The sequence below is a fragment of the Chionomys nivalis genome, chromosome 4 (assembly GCF_950005125.1).
Source record: "Chionomys nivalis chromosome 4, mChiNiv1.1, whole genome shotgun sequence".
In the NCBI taxonomy this organism is placed as follows: domain Eukaryota; kingdom Metazoa; phylum Chordata; class Mammalia; order Rodentia; family Cricetidae; genus Chionomys; species Chionomys nivalis.
The window spans coordinates 20,342,417-20,358,744 of NC_080089.1; positions in this window are offsets into that span (position 1 = coordinate 20,342,417).

A 16,328-nucleotide genomic window follows, 5' to 3' on the forward strand; every position below is an offset into this window, starting at 1 on the left:
TGGGTTCTATAAGAAAGCAGCCTGAGCAAGTCATGAGGAGCAAACCAATAAGCAGCACCCCTCCATGGGCTCTGCATCATTTCCTGCTTCCAGGCTCCTACTCTGCTTGAGTTCCTGTCCTGACTTCATGATGAACAGCAATATGGAAGTGTGAGCTGGATAAACCCTCTCCTCCCCAACTTGCTTTAGTCATGGTGTTTCATCACAGCAGAGAAAACCCTAACTAAGCTGGGCATTGGTGAGCACGCCTTTAATCCCAGCACTCGAGAGGCAGAGTCAGGAAGATCTCTGTGAGTTTGAGGCCAGCCTGGTCTACAGAGCGAATTCAGGCCAGACTCCAAAGCTACAGTGAAACCCTGTCTCAATCAATCAATCAATCAATCAATCAATAATAAATAAATAGATAAATAAATAAATACAAAAAAAGAAACCTTAACTAAGGCACCGAGGTGATTCCTTGAGAGCCTAGAACTGTCTGTCAATGGACACCAATGTTCTAGAACCTTCCAGAGTAGAGTTTGATGTGCTTCAAACAATAAACAGTGCTCAAAATCCATGCGGAAGGAGAGAATGGGCTCCAGCCAGATGTTCCCTGACCTGTACATGGAGAGAGAGAGAGAGCGAGAGCGAGAGAGAGAGAGAGGGAGGGAGGGAGGGAGGGAGGGAGGGAGGGAGGGAGGAGAGAGAGAGAGAGAGAGAGAGAGAGAGAGAGAGAGAGAGCGCTAGCTGTGTGTGATGGCCCTCACCTTTAATCCCAGCATCTAGAAGCCTGGAGTCGGAGGATCCTGAGCTCAAGGCCAGCCTGCTAGAGTCCATCTGGCTTCTTAGGGTCTAACTTGCTGTGAAGATGTAATTTGGCAGAGAGCTGTTGAACCCCAGTTCTCAAAGCTGCAGTTTTCTAGTTCATCTGTGCTGTCTCTGTGGAGTGTGCAGATGTGGAGACCTGAAGAGACCACAGGTTCCCAAATTGTACTCTGCTTTATTTTATTTTTTTTATTTTTTATTTATTTATTTTTTTGGGGGGGTTTTTCGAGACAGGGTTTCTCTGTAGCTTTGGTGCCTGTCCCGGAACTAGCTCTTGTAGACCAGGCTGGCCTCGAACTCCCAGAGATCCGCCTGCCTCTGCCTCCCGAGTGCTGGGATTAAAGGCGTGCGCCACCACCGCCCGGCAATTATTTAAAATTATCTGCTTTATTTTAAAAGCTACATTTCTGCATGTATTTAATTTGGAATGCACACCTGGTGGAATTCGGCGGACAGTTTGTAGGGGAGAGCTAAGGCTGTCAGTCTCGGCAGCGGACAAACACCTCTACCCCTGAGCCGTCTGATGGCCCACGACCACATGGAGAGGAGAGAGGGACCTTCAAGAGCCTTCTCTTTCACCTTGTGGGTCCCAGGGACCAAGCTCTTCAGTCTTGCTGACCTATGAACCACCTCATTGGCCCTAGGCCCAGCTTCTTCTTTTTTTTTTTTAAATATTTATTTATTATATATACAATGTTCTGTCTGTGTGTATGCCTACAGGCAAGAAGAGGGCACCAGACCTTATTACAGATGGTTGTGAGCCACCATGTGGTTGCTGGGAATTGAACTCAGGACCTTTGGAAGAGCAGGCAATGCTCTTAACCCCTGAGCCATCTCTCCAGCCCCTTTTTTTTCTTTTTTTCTTTTTTCTTTCTTTTTTTTTTTTTTTTTTTTTTTTTTTGGTTTTTCAAGACAGGGTTTCTCTGTGGTTTTGGAGCCTGTCCTGGAACTAGCTCTTGTAGACCAGGCTGGCCTCGAACTCAGAGATCCGCCTGCCTCTGCTTCCTGAGTGCTATGAATAAAGGTGTGGGCCACACACAGCCCTGTCTGTCTGTCTGTCTGTTTTTAAGGAGGGACTTATGCAGCCTAGGATTATGTTTTTTGTTTTTTGTTTGTTTGTTTGTTTGTTTGCCATATCAGCTCACTGTGAACTGTAAGATTTAAGGAGGAAAAATACACCTTGGGCTTTTAAGTTCTCAAGAGATGTCCACACTCACAGGCGTGATTTCATTTGTCACATTCATGGCTGCATTCCCAGTGTGCTAAGCAGATCCAGACCCAAGAGAAAATTCTTCTGGACAAATGTACACTAGAATTGATTATGGCCATCAGACGCCGTGCAAGAGGCAAGGCTGTTGGAGCTGAGACTAAGCCGACCCTCAGTTGGTAGTGACCCCAGTCCCACCATGCGGGGTTCAGCCCCAGCACTACACCAACCCTTTGTGGTGGACGTGCCTGTAATCCCAGCACTCGGGATCAGGAGTTCAGGGTCATCCTTGGCTACATAGAGATTTCAAGGGTAGCCTGAGCTACATGATAGACTGTCCTAAAACTAAAATAATAATAATTTGTCCAAGCTGGCAGACAACACCTCAGACAGAATTTCTCTGCAACTCCAGCTGTGTCCAAGTCAGATCAGCATTCTCTTTAACACACACACACACCAGCCAGCCAGACTTTCTGGGCCAGAGCCCGGCTTCCAGGAACGTGTCAAGTGTACTCTCTTTTCCTCCCCGCCTTTAACATACGTCATTCCCTTTCTGGGAAAGGAGGCTGACTTAGGTCAGGAGCAATGGACCTGATTTACCAAGAGCAGCCATTGCCCTCAAGAAGGGGAAGCCTAGTGGACGCTTGTGGGTGCACAAATTGAAGGCCAGCTCCGCAAGGGCGGTGTGGGTGCGTGCGCATGCGCATAGACTTATACCCTGCTCTGCCTTGATTTTTTTTGGGGGGGGCGGGAGGGTGCATTCAAGACAGGGTTTCTCTGTAGCCCTGACTGGCCTGGAACTTTCTCGGTAGACCAGGCTGGACTCAAACTCAGAGGTCCGTCTGCCTTTGCCTCCTGGGTGCTGGGATTAAAGGCATGCACCGCCACCCGACTCCACCTCACTCTTTTGTTTGTTTGTTTGTTTGTTTGTTTTGTTTTGTTTTTGGGGTTTTCGAGACAGGGTTTCTCTGTAGCTTTGGAGCCTGTCCTGGAACTAGCTCTTGTAGACCAGGCTGGCCTCGAACTCACAGAGATCCGCCTGCCTCTGCCTCCCAAGTGCTGGGATTAAAGGCGTGCGCCGCCACCACCGGGCCCACCTCACTCTTGAGACAGGGTCTTGAAGCACGATCCTAATTAGTCTTATTAAATAAAAACCCAGTGTCAGATATTGAGGGTAAAAGCTGAAAGATCAGAGAAGCAGAGCAGTGGCCCTTAGACTCCTTACCTCGACGGAATCTCAGACCGAATGGGGCCTCCTGGTTCTATGAATCCTCAGACTGAATTGGGGAGATCCTGTCTCCTCCTGTCTAGTGCTGGCGTTAAAGGTGCGAGCCTCCCATGTTCTGGGATCAAAGATGTGAGCTACCACTACCTGACTCTGTTTTTCTTTTAGACGGGTTCAATCTCGGGTAGCCCAGGGTGACCTTGAACTTCTGATCTTCCTGCTTCTGTCTCCTAAATGTGCCGGGATTAAATGTGTGTGCCACAACTGCCTGACCTCTATGATTAACTAGTGGCTTATATAATAGTCTGTCCCGTCCCTTTAAGAGACAAGCCCCGCCCATCCACCCCCCCCCCCATGTCCACCAGATCTTCCTTCTGCCTACAGTCTGACTCCTTTCTTTCTGTCTCTCCCAAACCAAAGAGGTAGCTGCTGGGGGCTGGAGAGATGGCTCAGAGGTTAAGAGCATTGCCTGCTCTTCCAAAGGTCCTGAGTTCAATTCCCAGCAACCACATGGTGGCTCACAACCATCTGTAATGGGGTCTGGTGCCCTCTTCTGGCCTGCAGGCATACACACAGACAGAATATTGTATACATAATAAAAAAAAAAAAAAGAGGTAGCTGCTGCCATGGCTCCTCTCCTCTCCCCAACTTCTCCCCCACTTCCTCCTCTCTCTCTCTCTCTCTCTCTCTCTCTCTCTCTCTCTCTCTCTCTCTCTCTGTTTCTTTCCTGCTCCCACTTCTCCCTCCCTCTCCCCTTCCCCTCCATAACCCACTAAATAATTATCCAATGCCACTCAGCATGGCGTGCCTCTCCATCTTGGTCTCTCACCTGCCATGTGGCTTCCTGCCTGGGACCCGGCTACCTTTGTGGCCCACCATGGACTCACACCCCCTGCCACCACTTGGGGACCTGCAGTGGGGAGCAACAGCGTTTCTGCCACTGCACCCCTCGGGGATCCACAGCATCTTATTTTTACCCTAACAGTTTAGCTCTGCCCTCTGAACTCCAGGCAAGCTTTATTTGTTTGTTTTTTGAGGCCGCTCAGTTCCCTCATGCCCTTGGACATTTGTGCCTATTTCCTTGCCCCCTGGAGTCTCCTGCCCTCTCTTCAGACTGAAGCCCTCCCTCTTAAACCGTACATAGTTTCACATAACCCAGCCTGTCCTGTCCTGGAGCTCCAGGTGATGATTTTGAACTTTATTTTATTTTTTGTTTTGAGATGTGGGCTCTGGGCGCGCAGACTGGGATGACCTTGACTTGTAAAGATCCACCTGCCTCTGCCTTCCGTGAGCCACCACGCCCACTTCCGGTGCTGCTGAGGATGGAACCCAGGGCTTTGCGTGTGTAAACAAGTACTCTACCTATTGAGTGAAATCTCCATCCCACAGAAGATTTCTTAGAATTCCTTATTATGCCTGTTGTGCATGCCCAACAGCACTCATATGGAGGTCAGAGGGTGACTCTCAGAAGTCCTCTCTTTCCATCATGTGGGGCCTCAGGCTTGGTGGCAAACACACTTACTGCTGAGCCATCTCACCGAACATGGGAAGGTTTTGATCCATGTGTCTGAGGAAGTTCGATGACCAGAGTTCCCGAGCCGAAAGGTCTCTCAAGCCTGGAATAACTGCGAACCTGGATAAAATGCTTACTGTGTCCTATAGGATCAGCTATCACAGAAACATAACTGCCACCCAGCCCTGCGGGTGGGGAGAAGTGCCACTCCTCACTACCCCTAGGATAGCCCTGAGGTCAGTGCTCTGTCACCACATGGCTCCCTGCCCATGAGGGGATAAACCATCATGACGCTCTAACACCCCCCCAGACTAGCTCTTATCTCAAGGCAACTGTCCCCAGCACACCCGGAAGGTCTCATAAGACAGAGGGGCACCCCCTAGGTCCCTTCTGTTGGATTTATAGTTGTTGCCCTTCTAAGCTATTTAGAATTGCCTTGATTACTGGCAGTATGCTGTCCAAACTGGACCAGAAGGACACAAAAGAAGGTAACTGCTAAACTTTGCCCAAGACAAGGCAGGACAGTCTTTCAAAATTCATGCTCCACAGAAAAGTCTGTCAGATAGTCTAGACCTGTAGGGCAAGGATAGATGCCCCATTGCTGAATAGGAACCTGTCCAGGCGGCCAGCTGTCTCTGTTGTTTCATAGTTTTAGAAGGTCCTTGCTCTGCACTTCCTTTTCCTCAGGTAACATTATATCCTTCTCGGGTCTTTGATGGGGTTGAAGACAGAGTTTTCCCTAGTTTTCAGGGTAGAAAGTAAGTTAGGTACAAAACTGGACTCAGCAAGATAGGATAGTTAATGGGGTATTTTCTCTAAATTTGCCAAATATAAATAGACTGAACATTGTGAATGTAATTCTTACCTGATATTAATTATTCTTATTGTATACAGTTGTGCTATATTAAAGTTAAAATCTTTCCTTTTATCTAGGAAAAGGGGGAAATGTGGAATAATATTTTTGTACAATGTGAAGATATCACTCTGATTGGTTTAATAAAAAGCTGAACAGACAATAGTGAGGCAGGACTTCCAGGCACAGAAGACGCTGGAAGAAGGTAGAGTCACAAGTGGATGCAGAGGGAACAGACATGCAGAAGGAGAAGTAAAAGCCACGAGTCACGTGACAATGTGTAGATGAGTAGAAATAGGTTTGTTTAAGTTATAAGAGCTGGTGGGACAAGCTAAGCTATAGGCTGAGCTTTCATAATTAATAATAAGTGTCCACATCATAATTTGGGAGCTGACTGACTGGTGGGACAGAGAAAGACACCTTGGCCTTTCTCAAGGCTGCACTGCTACCAGGCAGTCTCCTGCCTCTACCACTTGAGTGCTGGAATCACAGGCTCCTGCCTGTGCTGGTGAAGAATCCTAAGACTCCAAGCCTGCTAGACAAGTATGCCACCCACAGAGCCATATCCCAGTCCCAGGCTCATGTTCTGAATGGAGTGAAGTCCAAACATCACCCCCTGAAATCATGAGATCATAGGTCTCTCCAAGCCATCAGGAGATCCTCTGATCTCCAGGTGTCCTCAACAAGACAGTGTATGGGCAGGAGCTGACCATCTTCAGGGTCCGAGTGGATTCCCAGCAGATTTCACCCAGAGCTCTCTCTGAGGGTGGAAGTGACTGAGTCCTGACCTTCTCTGCCTCTATCACATCTCAATTCTTTAGCCATAGATCCTCTCCTGGAACTAGCTCTTATAGGCCAGTTTGGCCTCGAACTCACAGAGATCCTCCTGCCTCTGCTGGGATTAAAGGCGTGCGCCACCACCACCCGGCTTCTTGTGGTATTTTGTTAAAGAAAGTATCTCCCTTTTGCCCTTGTCCACCTGAGGCGAAAGTGGAGACTTTTATATTAATTCTGTTGGCAGAGGAAATCTCAAAACAGCCTAATGTAGACTCTGTCGTGTGGTTATCAGTGGTAACGCTGATGAAGATTTATAATGAAAACGAGCAGACTGGGGAGGATAAATTACAAAATATAAATTTTGAAGAGGAAAAGAGCACCAGGAAGTGGAATGGAGCTAAGTCTTGTGTTCCAGGAGATAAACAGATTAAAAAAATGGAATAAAGGGAGTGGTGGCCTAGGGCAAGAACCCACCCAGCTAAATTTCCAATTTGTGGGAAAAAAAAAACTGAAGAAAAGCTTAGAGCTGGGGGGTGCATCCCTTTAATCCCAGCCCTGAGAAGGCTAGCTCTAACCGCTTATTGGCTAACTCTTACATATTAGTTTAACCCATCTCCATTAATCTGTATATTGCCAGATGGCTGTGGCTCACTGGAGATTCTAACCAGCGTCCATCTCAGGCAGAGGATCCATGGCTTCTCTCTGACTCTGCTCTTCTTCCTCCCAACATTCAATTGTTTTCTCTGCCTACCTAAGTTCCTCCCTATCAACTAGGCCAAGGCAGTTTCTTTATTCATTAACCAACGAAAGCAACACACAAACAGAAGGACCTCCTATACCAGGTTCTGGCTTTAAGAACAGAAGAAATGGGGTAGGGAAGATTCCTCTGCAGCTAAGGAAAGTTGCTGAGGCCAGACATGTGTCAGGAGTGTCCCTGAATGGAGGCCTAGAGAGACAGACCACTGCGTGAAGCTATGAAGTTGAAGCCTGTATTACCTTGGAGAACCAAAGAAGCTGGAGATGCCAGAGTTGTGGGATACCTGCCAAGGAGAGTTGCTAACAGGACGTGGAACCAGCCCAAGAGAAAGAAGTGTGCTGCAGTCAACAAAGCTGAAAAGAGTCGGAGATCTAAAGAGCGTTTCAACATCAGACGTGAAGATGCAAAGTTTGGAGTTAGCTCAGCTGGTTTTTGGTCTTGCTTCTTTTGGTCCAGTATTTCTTCACTATGTTCCCTTTTCCACCTTTTGGAATGGCAATGTATATCCTGTACCATTGTATGTTGTAAGTATGTGATGTTTTTTACTTTGATTTATAGGGGATTACATTTAAGAGATTGCATGAAACTTTAAAATATTTTTGAGGCTATTATAGACTATGGGGACTTTTGAAGCAGACTGGATGCATTTTTACATTATGTTATGGCTACAAGTTTTTTTGGGTCCAGGGAGTCGAATGTGGTGGTTTGAAATAAAATGGCTCCCAAAGAGAGTGGCACTATTAGGTGTGGCTTTGTTGGAGTGGGTGTGGCCTTGTTAGAGGAAGTGTGTCACTGTGAAGGCAGGTTTTGAGGTCTCAGAACACTTCCTATTGCCTGTGGGATCAAGATGTAAGAACCCTTGGCTCCTTCTCCAGCATCATGCGTGTCTGCCTGCATGTCACTATGTCCCACCATGATAATGGACTGAACCTCTAAATTGTAAGGCATCCAATGAAATGTTTTCCTTTATAAGAGTTGCCATGGTCATGGTGTCTCTTCCCAGCAACAGAAAAAGCCCTAAGACACTAGGCAAGTGCTCACCACTGAGCTACACATGCAGTCAGCCATCAGCACTTAGACTACAGACCCCACCCAGATACACTCTGAGCCGTCCCTCTCCTTCTCTCCCTTCTTTCCTTACCCTCTCACCATTTTGCCTCCAGTTATATCATCCCAGCCCCATCTGGGTGCCTAAGAACATTTCAAAATTCAGGCGAATGTCTCTGGAATGCTCCAGGGATCATGTGTGAATCTCCATACACAGAAGGGATACCAAGGCTCAGAAGCAGACATGTCTCTCACAGTCTTCATTCTGATGGCCCTGAATGAAAGGATCAATTTGTGTGCCCAAAGATGGTGTGGGTGCAGATAATAGCCCCTCTGGGTCTTCTTTTCCCCTTGAGGAATCTCTCTAACAGCCTCTTTCTGACTCTCTAGAATTTGATTGGCAGCATCCAAAGAGCCAGTGGCTTCCTGGAGACACAGCTCCCCACCATTCCGATGGTATTTACTGCAGCTATAACCTTGTTCACACTGGTGCTCATCTACAGTCTCCCAGCCAACTACCACTTGGACAGCTTCACCAGCCGTATGGATGACTGACCACTCTAAAAGTCAACAGCGTGGGTACAAACATGGCTTCAAATATGGCAGAATGTGAGCTGCCAGTGTTTGGTGAGAAACTGCTATGTGCCAACTCTCGAGCTCGGACGCCGAGAGACAAAGATGAGTAAGATAAGGGACTTGCCTACACACTAATGCAGGAGCTGCAGCTGAGTCTGCACAGTGAGACAAATGTTATCGTAGAGCAGTTGATTGACAAGCGGGAACTAAGAGATAGCTTTGGGTCCACCCAGGTGATACACGAACTGGGGAAGCCAGGGACTGGGAATTAACCAAGGTGTTGACTCACGCAGACCCGCGGCAAGGCGCAGGAGCTGTCCAAGGTCCTGAGTAAAGTCACAAAGCGAGTGTTAAGGCAAGGGGCCCCGTGGGAGCTGTCCGCAGTGCTGACAATGATCTTGAGAAAGAGGGACTAGCTCAGGTGCTAGCTCACCCAGCCTTATCTGAAGGAAGTTACCCACAGTTCTGTACAGGGCACTGAGTGGGGGTCTAGAGGAACCCGGCTTTGGACACTTACAATCCGGCGGGGATCCATGTGCTGAGGACCTTGAGGAGAGGGGCAGGGTGTGGTAACTGAGGTGCTGGTGTATCTCGAAACTCGCATGACTGTCTGTAGTGCTGAATGTGGCTTTGGGAAGTGGGGTTGGAGTTGCCAAACTGCTGAGGGTCCCAGTCCAATGCAAGGGTGTCTCTCCATGGTGCTGAACTGGGGAGAGCTAATATGGTGCTCATGTGACCCCAGGCCCAATACACACTGAGCCCTTGAGGATGCCTGACAGAGGCATGGTAGGATGGGTCACTGTTTGTGGTACTGAGGAGCTTCCTGTGCTCCAACACTCAGACCCCCATGATGGCCCTTGAAGCCTTGATCCACTTCAGACAAGCTGTCCCCTTTGAGGGTGCTGAAATCATATGTCCGTATCGAAATCAATGTCCCCAATAGAACCTTAATGCTCAGTGGACCACTGATCACAAAAACGTCTACCAGCAGTGGTTAGCAAAGAGAGTGTTCTGAGGGATGAACATGCACTCCAAGAAAAGGTGGCACGGGGCGGGGTGGGAGCAGGAGTAATGTCCCTGCCGTCCTTCCACAATAAGAGGACTTGATGGCCATCTGTGCAATTTTATCATCTGTCAACATGTCAGTCACGTCATGCACCCTGCTGGCACTTTCTGAGGCTCCGCTAAAGCCCTAATTTTGAAAATTCCCACAGCCCTTGCCAGCACAGAACATCCAACCTAGAAAGGCATTACAGTCCATTGTTAATAGATTCTATCTGAAGCATTCTGAACACAAGAACACAGGAGTAAATGTGTAAAGGAGGAAATTATGTGGGTATAGGGAGTAAGAGCACTTTCATGATCTGATTCCATGAAGCCTCAGCCATTGCCCAATCTGGTGACAGGCCTGTCATCCCACCTATTTGGGAGAATGAGACAAAAGCATCACAAGTTCCAAGCCAGTCTGGGGTTCAAAGTGAGTTCAAGGCAACCCTGGGCAACTCAGTAAGACCTTGCTTCAAAATAAAAGAAGCTGGGGTGTGGCTCAGTGGTAGAGCCCATGCCTAGAATCCCTCACTGAGGGGCTTGGGTGTGGCTCAGTGGTAGAGCTCCTGCCTAGAATCCCCCAGTGAGGGTCTGGGGTATGGCTCAGTGGCAGAGCCCCTGCCTAGAATCCCCCAGTGAAGGGCTGGGGTATGGCTCAGTGGTAGAGGCCCTGCCTAGAATCTCCCAGTGAAGGGCTGGGGTGTGGCTCAGTGGTAGAACCCCTGCCTAGACTTGCCCAGTGAGGGGCTGGGAACATAGTTCTGAGATCCAGAACTTGACTAGTATGATGTCCTGGGTCTGATCCTGAGCACCATCAAATGAAAAGGGAAAATAAAAATTAAAAATAAAAAGTTTCCATGTGAGAAAGAAAGAAATGAAGAAAATCCAGGTTGGGGAAACAATCAAAGGCCTCCACCCCGTGAGGGCTTTTCTCCCCTCCATACCGACCTTTCCCTCAGTTCTAAGCTGAGGATGAACTACAGATCAAGGCCAGCGGCAGGGGCAAAGACACATCACTGCCATGTGACACCGCCACCCCTCAGAGTGCTCACTGCCATGGAGCGCACCGTGATCTGAAGGTGAGCTCAGCACCATGTACCTGCCCCAAATCCCCAGTGCGCCCTGAAAGGCCTGCCTAGCATTCATGAAGGCAACAAAGCAAAAACAACCCAACAAAAACTGTCATAAACTTAGGAGGGTCGTTAACAGCAGGGTCTGTTCCCACTGTTCTGTAACAGTAGACCAAGCTGCAAGCATTGGCAGTCAGTACCTGGAAGGGTTTGCTCCTCCATTCACAGATGCCCTCATTTTCTTTCCTTTTCTTTTTATCTTTTGATTTTTTTTTCCAGACAGGGTCTCCTTAGGTAGATTTGACTAGAACTTTCTCTGTAGTCCAGGCTGGCCTCAAGCTCACAGAGATCCTTCTGCCTCTGCCTCCCAAGTGCTGAGATTAAAGGTGTGTGCCACCATGTCTGGCTTTTTTTTTTTTTGCTCATATTCTTTTACTTTTTAGTATTTTACACATGTGTGTGTGCATTGACACATTTAGAGGTCAGAGTACAACTTCATGGAGTTGGTTCTCTCCTTCCACCATGTGAATTCCACAGATCAAATAGGTTTGTGAGACTTGGTGGCAACACCATTATCCACTGAGCCCTCTCGCTGTCCCTGTATGGGTCTTCTAGATAATAGAGGCTTGTAAGCTAAGGCTTGAGAGGAGCAGACTTTGAATTCCCACATGGCTACAAACATGGGAAGTCAGGGAGGAAAGACAGTGAGCGAGGAACCTGACCCCTTCCTGCTGGTGGATCCTGACCATGGACTGTGCATACCCGGAGGCCTGGAAGGAGATGTGTGACCTGTCCTGGCCATATGTGTTTCTGTGACATGCCCCTGCCAGTGAGCTGCGGCCCCAGCATCCAGATGCTGCTTTATTAGCTAACTGCTTCCCACTAGGCATAACCACAACTTTACTCAGCCATTCAACCCACTTTTATGAGCACTGGTTACATGTTGGGCCATTTCGTGGTCATAGGAGCATGTCCGTGAGCCAGACAAATACCCCTCCTCATTGGACATGTTGTATGAGACACACACACGTAACTCACTCTGGAAGGGAAGCAATGGCAGACCAAAGTAACAGTTTCACCAGTTTGGGTGGGAGGTTACTCACATGGAACAGAAATGACTCAAATCAGCTACATCATCAACAACCCAACCCAACACAGCAATGGCTCTCGGTCGCTGCATCTGTGGAACCCTACACAATGTGCAGGCAGCTGCACAGGCCTGACAATCTTTTTTTCTGCTGCTTTGCTAGCTGGTCTCCTCCCCCAGCAGGTGTGCGCCACTTCCATGCCTTTGGAAGTTCCCTGGTAAACCATGTACGTTTAATTTTTCCTAAATATGTGGTTTGTCTTCCCCTCCTTTGCCTGGAGGGGCAACTTCATGTCAGGGGACACTGCTCTGCAGCACCACAGGGCAAATACCTGCAATCCCAGGTTGAGGCAGGAGGATCACTGAGAGTTCAGGGCCAGCCTGAACTGCATAGCGAGAGATCCTGTTTCAGTTAACAAGGGCTGTGCCATACAGCATGGCTGAGAGTCCACCCAGCTGCCATCTCACTGGCTTTCTTCTATTGCAGAAAAAAAAAAAAAAAAAAAACTTCCCACCTCTAGATAGAGACCAAGCTGGAGCCTGACCTGGGGCTGGCAAAAGGATTCCAAGATCTGCTACCCGCCATCCTCCGCCTTCCCCCGGTACTGAGAAGCAGGTGGAGTCCTGCGAATCTGCCTGCCCCACACCTGTGCCCTCACCCTGCTCTCTCCATCACAGTCAGCGTGCCTCATAGCCTCACAGCCCCTGCTCCAACAGCTCTGCCCTTGCCCTCCCGCAGCACGTGCTCCTTCCCTCTCCAGATCTTCGTGGATCCCTCTCTTCTTCACTTCTCTCATGAATACCTCAGAATGATCTCCAAAACCCACTGCCCACTGCCCTGCCCAGTTCTTTCATCTTTAGTAGGAGTGCCCTTCTTTTTTTTTTTTTCTTTTTGTTTTTGTTTTTTAGAGACAGGGTTTCGCTGTAGTTTTAGAGCCTGTCCTGGAACTAGCTCTTGTAGACCAGGCTGGCCTCGAACTCACAGAAATCCACCTGCCTCTGCCTCCCAAGTGCTGGGATTAAAGGCGTGCGCCACCACCGCCCAATTGGAGTGCCAGTCTTACTGTGTGCTGCAGTGCAGTGTGGAGGTCAGAGGTCAGCCCTGTGGGGTCACTTCTCTTCCACCCTCACTGGGTTCCATCACTCAAAGCCATCTTGGCAACCTTGCTACAAGTGACTTTACCCACTGAAGTGTATTGATGGCTTCTCCGTGTTCTTCCTTGTCCAAGTCTGATCCCAAAAGAGCATATGTTAAGCACCTACTGAATACCAGGCTCTGTCCTGTCCTAAGCGAGGCTCACTGCCTATCAGAAGAAAAAGGGACTGGGGTTGGGTCCTGGGGCTCAGTTGGCAAAGTACTTGTCTGCATGCCGAAAGCCGTGGGTTACACCCCAGCACCAGATAAACAGGGCATGATAGGCAGTGCACTCCTGACACCCTAGCACTTGTGAGGTAGAGGAAGAGAGATCAGAAACTCAAGGTCACCCTCAGCTACATAGTGAGTTCAATGCCAGCCTGTGCTCCATGAGGTCAAAAATAAAAACGGGAGTGAGCCTTGCACAGCAATGGCCAGACCCGAAGATCTGAGAAGTACCGTGATCGGAAATGTGGAGAGAAGATGCGGAGGTGTGAGAGGAGGCCCTCCAGCCTCCCTGAGGAAGGACGACAGCGATGTTTGGAGGAGCTCAGGTGGCTGCACGTGAGGCAAGAGCACACTTTGGTGAGTGTGGGTGGGCAGTATGACACAGACAGGCTCCCACCAGGCTCCCGCCTGCTGACCAGACAGCAAAACCACTCTGTGCCTTTCCCTAGAGCAAAGGTCAAGTCAGAGGCTATGGAGACCCCTGCCTTGAACCCCTGCATCTCTACATACTTCAGCTCCAAGCCGTCCTCAGGGCAGGTAGGTCCCACGGGTCCCACGTGATCCCTGTGTGGAGAGGACCACTGTGTCCTGTCCAGGAGTCACACCACGCCACCGGGAGAAATTCATCACTACCGCCACCCGCCGGGCCTCCCCAGGATTGCAGGAACAGGGCCTGCAATCACATCAGTGGGAAAGCCAATCCAGACCAGTCCTCGGTTCCATCTGTCAGCCACTGGACTGGGGTGCCAGTTCTGCCTGGAGTGCAGGCACAGGCTGTGCACTGGACAGCTCCAGGGGATCTCACGCTGGTGGAGGTGGTGTGTGGGTTAGGACTCAGTTATCCAGTAGAGAACAGTGAACAGGCAAAAGGGGGCATTTCCCCCCAAATCTCCAGTCATAGGGGGTAGTAGCTGGGAGACCAAAGAGACCTTGTAGTGGACATACTCCATGGGTGAGTTTCCTGTGTGTATGTGTGTTTACACGTGTGTGGATCCCTGGAGCGGGGAGCACATGTGCCTTTGGAGGCCAGAAATCTATTCCTCTCCACTGGTACTCAAGAGGTGGGACCTTACTGGTCCTGGCTAGTCCAGAGGGCCAACTTGTCCCCAGGATCCTACCCCTACCTCCTGAGTTCTGAGATTCAAGGCAGCTGCCATGCCTACTTCACTTTTGAGTGGTTTGTGGGGATCCAGCCCTACAGTTTCCATGCCTACTTGACAAGCCTTTTACTGAGGGAGTAACACTCCAGCCCGCAGAGGAGCGGAACAGATTATCAGGGTGCGGAGGCCATCACGCTCTCCTTGCCTGCTCTCCCATCTCCCTGTCTCCCACCCACAGGTACATTTACTTCTTGGGCAAGAAGATAATTCCTCACGCATTTGTCAACAAAGGGGATGTGGGACCAAGGCACTGTGGACCATCTCAGAATATGAGACCACCATGGCAGAAGAAAATGGGGTCCCTCTTTGAGGCTCTTAGTCTCATTAATAAAAGAAAATTAAGAGCTGGGCAGTGGGGCTGGAGAGATGGCTCGGAGGTTAAGAGCACTGGCTGCTCTTTCAGAGGTCCTGAGTTCAGGTCCCAGCAACCACATGATGGCTCACAACCGTCTATAATGAGATCTGCTGCAACACTGAGCCTGGCAGGGGCTTCTGAAACCTCAAAGCCAGTGACACACCTCCTCCTTCCCAAGAGCCCACTGGGAACAAAACAGGCAAATACATGAGCCTATGGGAGCCAATCTCACTCGAAGGGCCACAGCGGGCAGACTTAGGACCCTACATGACTGCTGTCCATGAGCAATTGCCCTAGGGGAAGGGATCCTGGGAAGGAAAAGTACTAATTGTCCCACGCACCTCTCTAGTATGGTTTAAGGTGAGCCCACCTTCCTAGGCGTGGTCCCTCAGCCAAAGTGACTGAACCAAACCAGCTGAAGTATCAGATCTCCATCGAGGCCAGACTCTAATACTGAGTCCTGAGACCAGGGAGGGAGGAGGAATTGGCTTGATCTTAAAGAACACAGCTGGTGACACCCAGTGCGGACAGTCCACCCTGCCCCAGTTTTTAATGGGTGTCAGGTATGGTGTGCCTGTCACCCACCTCTGCCTCACACCGTCTGGACTTACCAGGCCTCCTCTGTGTCCTTCCAACACCTCTATTGATTTCAGCCACAAACCCTTGCACTCACTGTCCCTCTGCCAGGTACACTTCTCAGCCCATTGCATCAGTGGGGCTCTGCTCAAAGATCACCACTTCAAAGTCCTCTCTCCCTTTAAAATCTAGGGCCTCCGTGATAGAGCCCCTGCCTAGAATCCCCCAGTGAGGGGCTGGGTGTGGCTCAGTGGTAGAGCCCCTGCCTAGAATCCCCCAGTGAGGGACTGGGGTGTGGCTCAGTGGTAGAGCCCCTGCCTAGAATCCCCCAGTGAGGGACTGGGGTGTGGCTCAGTGGTAGAGCCCCTGCCTAGAATCCCCCAGTGAGGGACTGGGGTGTGGCTCAGTGGTAGAGCCCCTGCCTAGAATCCCCCAGTGAGGGACTGGGGTGTGGCTCAGTGGTAGAGCCCCTGCCTAGAGTTCCTCAGTGAGGGGCTGGGGCGTGGCTCACTTATAGTGTTCCTATGTAGCCTTTGTGAGGTCCTGAGTTTATACCCAGCCCTCGAAAGAAAAAAATGTAGGCCACACAAACATAGCTCTTCCTCTCTGACGCTGGATGTCTTGCGTGCTTTCTGCTGCTGATAACTCACTGGCAGAGACTTTCTAAGTTAGACCACGTATTTATTTTGGCATGGAGGTTCTTCTGGTCCAAGGTCAAAGAGCAGGTGCCCATCTGGTGATGGACTCTCTGCTGGCTGGATTCCCTGGTGGCTGGGGCATGAACACGTGAGAGACGGCAACACTCGAACCCTGAACCCCATGTGGTCCCCCAAGACGTCCTGAGTCTCATACTCCTACTATGGTACACTCACAACACAGTCAATGTTGAAAACAAAAACAAAAAACCTGGG